Here is a 6,322-nt window from a genome sequence, read left to right on the forward strand (position 1 = left end):
TTACAACCGGCACGATAGCTCCTTCTTACACTCTGACTTCCGCCCTCCCGGTTCATCTCCCAGGTAGGCCCTATATCCCCCAAGCCGCTAACATCTCCTCACGGCTCCGGGCAAAAATCCTTGATGGGAAAGACATCAATTTGGTCAGCCTCATCCTGCCTTCCCCGGAGTGCGACAAAGCCATCGCCACGGGAGGAAGCATTACTGCGGTATTTAAATCCGCAGACCCCCGGCTCCTCAAAGACCTTTCTATAGGACAATTTCTGGTAGCGTTTAGCATTTTCCGCGATGTTCTCTGCACAGTTTACCCTGGAAGGAGAGTGGAGTTAGACGCCTATTTGGCCATGATCGGAGATCTGCACATAAAATATGGGAAAATAGTTTTCTACCAATACCATAAAAGCTTCTCCAGCAAAGCAGCGCTACACTTAGCTCACAGCAACATCTGCTTGGACTGGTCCGTGCTGGATACCGAGCTGCTCGTTATGGCTACCGGCGGGCAACAAGTAGTTTCATGCATTAGCTGCGGAGCGCAGGGCCACACCTCTCCGCTCTGCCCTTCAGTACCTCTCTCCGGGTCTAGTTTTGTCCCCACGCAGTATCCTGGGAACATTAAAACAAACCGTCAGGTGATTAAGCAAAGGGACACTAAGATTTGCGGTGCTTTTAATGAGAACGTGTGTTCTTACCAGTATTGTACTTTTCTCCACATTTGCAGTACTTGCAGGGAGGCCCACCCGAGGTCAGTTTGCCCCAGGCGCCGGCTCCTTTTCCCGCGCAAGAATCAACGTGGTGGAAAAACCTTTTAAAACATCACCCCTCGACTCCCATTAACACCACACAATTAGCAGCTGCACTTTCAACTCACCCAAATCCCGTGTTCGTTGACTATCTGTTGTCAGGGCTCTCTCAAGGGTTCAGGGTAGGGGTTCTCTCTCCCCCCTCAGTGACTCTAGTGGCAAAAAACATGCAGTCAGCCGCCAAAGAACCCACTATAGTCTCTCAGCTCATAAAAAAAGAGCTCAACAAAGGATATTTAATCGGTCCTTTCCATTCCTCTCCGTTCCCAGTGTTCCGGACAAGCCCAATAGGGGTCGCTACACGCAAATACTCCGAGAAGAAAAGGCTCATTTTCGATCTGTCCGCTCCTCACGCTGGGCCGTTCTGCAGCATCAATAGCCTTATTCCCCCCGAGTATTTTTCACTTCACTATGCTTCAGTCGATAACGCCATCAAGCTTATCAAATTGGCAGGGCAAGGAGCGTGGCTCTCCAAAGCGGATATCACTGACGCATTCAAAATAATTCCCATTCACCCATCTCAGTGGCACATGTTCGGTATCAGGTGGGAATCCAAATTCTACTTCGCTGTCCGCCTAACCTTCGGGTGCAGAAGTAGCCCCTGTATCTTTAATCAATCAATCAATCAATCAATCAATCAATCAATGTTTATTTATATAGCCCAATATCACAAATGTTACATTTGTCTCAGTGGTCTTCACAGTGTGTACAGAATATCAGTATGACAATACGACACCCTCTGTCCTTAGACCCTCACATCGTACAAGGAAAAACTTCCGAAGAAAACCCACAGTTTAAAGGGAAAAATGGGAGAAACCTCAGGGAGAGCAACAGAGGAGGGATCCCTCTCCCAGGACGGACAGACGTGCAATAGATGCCGTGTGTAAATTGAAAAGATAATACATTTGCAACATAGGTAGTCCAAATGTTTGGAAATGCATGTGTGTATAATAGGAAGATGAATCCACGATGATATCCATCCAGGACCTATGATCCAGGACCACAGCCACGACTCAAGATCCAGCGCTCGCGATCCAGGACACAGGACCGCAGGATCATCCATGACTCCGGATCCCGGCGTATATAGACACCAAAAAGAAAGACATTTGGGGAAGCTGGGTTAATCGGAACATGAGTGTACACGGGTATAGACAGAGAGAAGGAAGAAGTAAGATGTCCCCCGACAAACTAAGCCTATATCAGCAAAACTAGGGGCTGAATCTAATCAGCCCTAACTATAAGCTTTATCAAAAAGGAAGGTCTTAAGCGCACTCTTAAAAACGGATAGGGTGTCTGCCGCCCGAACACAAACTGGAAGCTGATTCCACAAATGTGGAGCTTGATAAGAAAAGGCTCTGGCTCCCATTGTACTTTTAAAGATTCTAGGAACAACCAACAACCCTGCATTCTTGGAACGCAATGCCCTAGTAGGACAGTAGGGTATAATGAGTTCTTTAAAGAGCTTACGAAATGCTTTTAGCACCTGTTAGTGGGCTTAGTATATGATAGAGGTTGCATTTGTATTGTGGAATGTGCCATATGATTTTTTTATTATTGATCTATTTTTAATAAATCACGATTATAACAGCATACAAAAGTTGTCAGTTAGTAACAATCGTTCGTTGCGCCGGAAACATCAACTTCGGCCATTTCCGGCGGTGACGTCATGAGTGGAACACAGCTGAGCTCAGTCCCGTTTGAATGCATTGAAGGGCCAAATATTACGACAAAGGATGCACAGCAATAAGACGCCAAGAATAATTGGCAAGCGATATGTTGTATGGGGATGTGGGGCCGTCTCAACATCTGGTTATGGGATGTTTTTGTGGCCAAAAAATGATCAAATGTTGCGTATATGGACAAAACAAGTGCGTCGTACGAGGCGGACCTTTGCTAGACCAGGTAACCCGGGGTCGATGAAACCGACGATGTGTGGGGCAGCACATCAAGAGATCGTGTTTCGAACAATCAACAATGCCCGCTAAGGAGAGAGAGTAAACGCTTTCTCGAAGGTTCGTTTTGCTTTCTTACAACGTTACGTAACATAGCCATGAGGCTATGTTACTTCCCTTAAGAGCTAGCTGTCTTAGCTAACAACAGTTAGCAGCTAACGTTTTCTGCAGTTTGTGTTTCCACTGAAAAACGTGATGTAGTTATTTAAGGGTAAGTTAACTAAACGTTATCTTACAAGTAGAGAAAGTTAAGTTGTGTTTAAAATCGTCAATGTAATGCACGTTAAAGGTTTTGTGTTGAGCATGAAGTTAGCTTTACTGTAGCTCACCAAAGGTTAGCATGTTAAGCTGCACTTTCTGTGGCAGCTCGCTTAATACAAAGAGGGATTTTGTGCTTCATTGTAAACTTTTCTTACAAATGTGTGTTAATCTACCTGAAATTGTAGGGACAGTTTTTTTCTACTCAACTATACAGACCATTGTTGAGGAGATGCAAAACATACTGTAAATGAGTTGGGTCTGACATACATGTTACTTTGCTGCTAAAAAATGAAACATTATCAGATGAGGACATCACCAAAGTGTGTGAGTCTGTCAGGGGATTTGATCTGTTCTTTGCATGTCGTACAGGGCCTGTACACACTGCTCTGGTATGAATTAAAAATATAATTGTAAAATGTATGTCTCTCGCTCTTGTCATCATTCAGGCTTTGCATTTGAACTCCTATGACTGGTTGCGGACTTGAAGGGAACGACTCCATGGCCTTCCTGACATCCAGGAAAAAGGTGAGATTCTAATCCATTTCAATGCCAACAGCAAGTCATTGTTTTTAACTTTTTTAATATGATTTTTTTGGGGAATTTCTGTTTTATTGGATAGTAGAGATCTACTGGAACCTAACACCAGAGAGAGAGAGATAGAGGGAGGAGATGATATGCAGCAAAAGGCCGAGCCGGATGGTTGCTGCTCCGTGTGGAGCGTGTTCTATCAGGTAAAGCACTTTGGTACCCAGTTATTTATGGTATTGAGTTTGAATTTAGCCTTTGGAAGGTCATTTCCTGAAAAAAACATTTATTTGTCTCAACATTCCTGTAATAATTTGTTTTTTATTGTTGATATTGTTTTGTTCTTTATTTTTGTTGTGAGAATCACTTTGCAATTGTGTAAGTGCTAGCTATATACATAATTATACTAATATTATTGTTGTTACCATCATTACCATTATTAAAAAAAAAATCTTTGTTTTCTTTATTTATCGCTGCAGAAAGGATCATGCCAGCCCACATCAAACACCTGATCAAGAACTTGTGAATCTTCAGGCAGAAAAGATGAAAACACCTGTTCAAAGTTCCAGTTTCCTGTACATGGAACCATGCCTGTCCTCTGTTCCACATGTCTTCAGTCAGTCCTGAGGCCTGTACTACGAAGCAGGATGTTCTCTTCGCGGCTAACTTCAGGGAAAACTCCGGCTTTCCGGTCCTACGAAGCTGGTTCTCTTTTTAGCGGGCTAGATCTCCATGGTAACTTATGCTGAACGGCTAAACTGCCCCGGAGCAGGTTAGGTTGCAGGCTAAGAGCTCAACTCAGTGAAAGCACTGCCTGCTGACCAATCAGAGCTCAGTGTGCGGAGTTTAAAGCGATCAAGTCATATTACAGGAGAAAGGAAATACAGAAAAGCTGCCGTCGCAGGAAAGACGGCCGGCAGAAATCACCGACTGTGTGAACGTGAACATTAATAGAATATCACCTCCATCTTCAGAGCAATCTGACTATTATAACATTAGCGTTAAGAAAGCTTACTTAAATATCGGCCACAACATAAGTAACCGGATCAGAGTACATTAAGTACAGTCCGCGGCATATCACTTCATAATATATCATATATCTCCTGATCTGAGTCAGCTGAGCCGTATCTGGCCGTGCAACACTCAGTGTCACATACTGTATGCAGAAGTATTATTTTAAGCAACACATTAAGTTGAGGAAACACTCGAGTCAAATGTAATGAAAGTCAGATCGTGTTTTAGACGGGGCAGTGATATCATAAACCTGTTAATGTACGCATTCAAACACTTGTTCTGTTCCCAGCTGTGTTCACCTTGCAGGTGCAGCTCTGTGGCTTTGATCCTGATCAAGTGTTTAAATCATGGATGTTTAAAGTTTAACTTCTTCATATTTGACTAGTATTAAAGTTCACTTTTCATTCAGGAAGTATGACGCTGCGCTGTCGGTACGCTTCTCCATGTTTTGTGATTGGTCGAATGCTCCAGATACCACCCCTTTCATGTGAACGCGCACCTAACTAGATAGGACACGGCTGGCTTGAGCGATCCACTTGATAACCCGCGTCGTAGGACCGTTTAGCGAGAGCACGTATGTTTTGGATTAGGCCAACCGGCTAACTCAAACATATCCAGGTTAGGTTGAACCGGCTTCGTAGTACAGGCCTCTGGACCCTATGACTCGGACACTAGTTCTACCAAGGCTTATTAGAGGTAAGAGTGGTAGGAGAGGAGTGGAGTTATCTTTGTATTTAGGCTGCAAGTCGACAAAGGTGATCAGATGCTAATAATGATCCGATTCATTTGATATTGATTGTCTGCCAATACCGAATCCTGATCCGATTCTTCTATTTCCCAGATAATACAGCTGCACCGTGTACACTAGCTCTATTTGTTTTTGCCATTGCAATTGTTGACTGTAACGTCTAGACTCTATGCCAACCAACTGTAATTTGTAATGTATTATACTTTAACTGTTCTGGCAACCACAGCAGCCCAAATGTTAACGTAAATATTAAGTTTTCTTTTTACAGTGTACTTATATCTGTACATTTCTTTTCAGTTTGCTTCAAGAAGTGGCTTCAACAGACAGAAGTGCAGGTCAGATTGGGAAAGGCTGGACGCTACACAACGGGAAACATTATAGACATGAACAAGGAAAAACAACAAACACTTTCTTTGTTGCCTTGTTCTTATCATACATAGTGTTACGGTTTTTGTTACCATTTAAATATTGAATTCTATGTATTACTTTTATTTTAAATCAAATGCACCGGTTTTAGATAATATATTTATTTTGATGTGTAGGTTGATTTGCAGGTTGGTTGTTATTTGTATAATTATTGTATTGTTACTGTGTATTTTATTATATTAACTAGCTATTTATTAAATTAAAATACTATTGTGAACACTATACAATGTCTTTATTTTGTAGATACCAGAATACATGACACAATGAATCTTTGTAATATATTTATGTTCTCTTGTTTAAATAATCATACCAGTATTTAATGTATGCTGGTCACCTGGAATCCTGGTAAGCTCCCAGCAGGGTATATTTAATACTATTATTAAACATAAGCTGGTTATAGATGGATAAACCAGCCATCCTGGCCAGCTGAAGTGTCCAAAACCCCTCTCCAGCCAACCATTCCAGCCTAATATATACTGGCTGGTCAATTTACAACAGCCTGACCAGCTACATGTATCTAAACTGGTTATTTCAGCAGAGTCATTATTATTTATTTACTATTTTTTGAGAATCTCTGAATTTTAGTCAAATGTATA

At 42.2% G+C, this 6,322-nt stretch overlaps 1 long non-coding RNA gene across 3 annotated transcripts; it reads left to right on the plus strand.

Annotated features, from left to right (window-relative positions):
- Positions 1–2,337: 2,337 nt before the first annotated feature.
- On the plus strand, positions 2,338–4,890 carry LOC139433035 (uncharacterized). 3 transcript variants are annotated; one of them, XR_011642607.1, is made up of 3 exons: positions 2,338–2,812; positions 3,460–3,744; positions 4,018–4,890. It is a non-coding gene; the product is annotated as an uncharacterized lncRNA (long non-coding RNA). The 3 variants fall into 3 exon arrangements; XR_011642608.1 differs by lacking the exon at positions 4,018–4,890 and having other exon boundaries at positions 2,341–2,812; positions 3,460–3,538; positions 3,633–4,005; XR_011642609.1 differs by lacking the exon at positions 4,018–4,890 and having other exon boundaries at positions 2,342–2,812; positions 3,460–3,538; positions 3,636–4,005.
- The last annotated feature ends 1,432 nt before the right edge of the window (positions 4,891–6,322 follow it).

This window comes from Pseudochaenichthys georgianus, chromosome 24 (assembly GCF_902827115.2).
Source record: "Pseudochaenichthys georgianus chromosome 24, fPseGeo1.2, whole genome shotgun sequence".
Taxonomy (NCBI): domain Eukaryota; kingdom Metazoa; phylum Chordata; class Actinopteri; order Perciformes; family Channichthyidae; genus Pseudochaenichthys; species Pseudochaenichthys georgianus.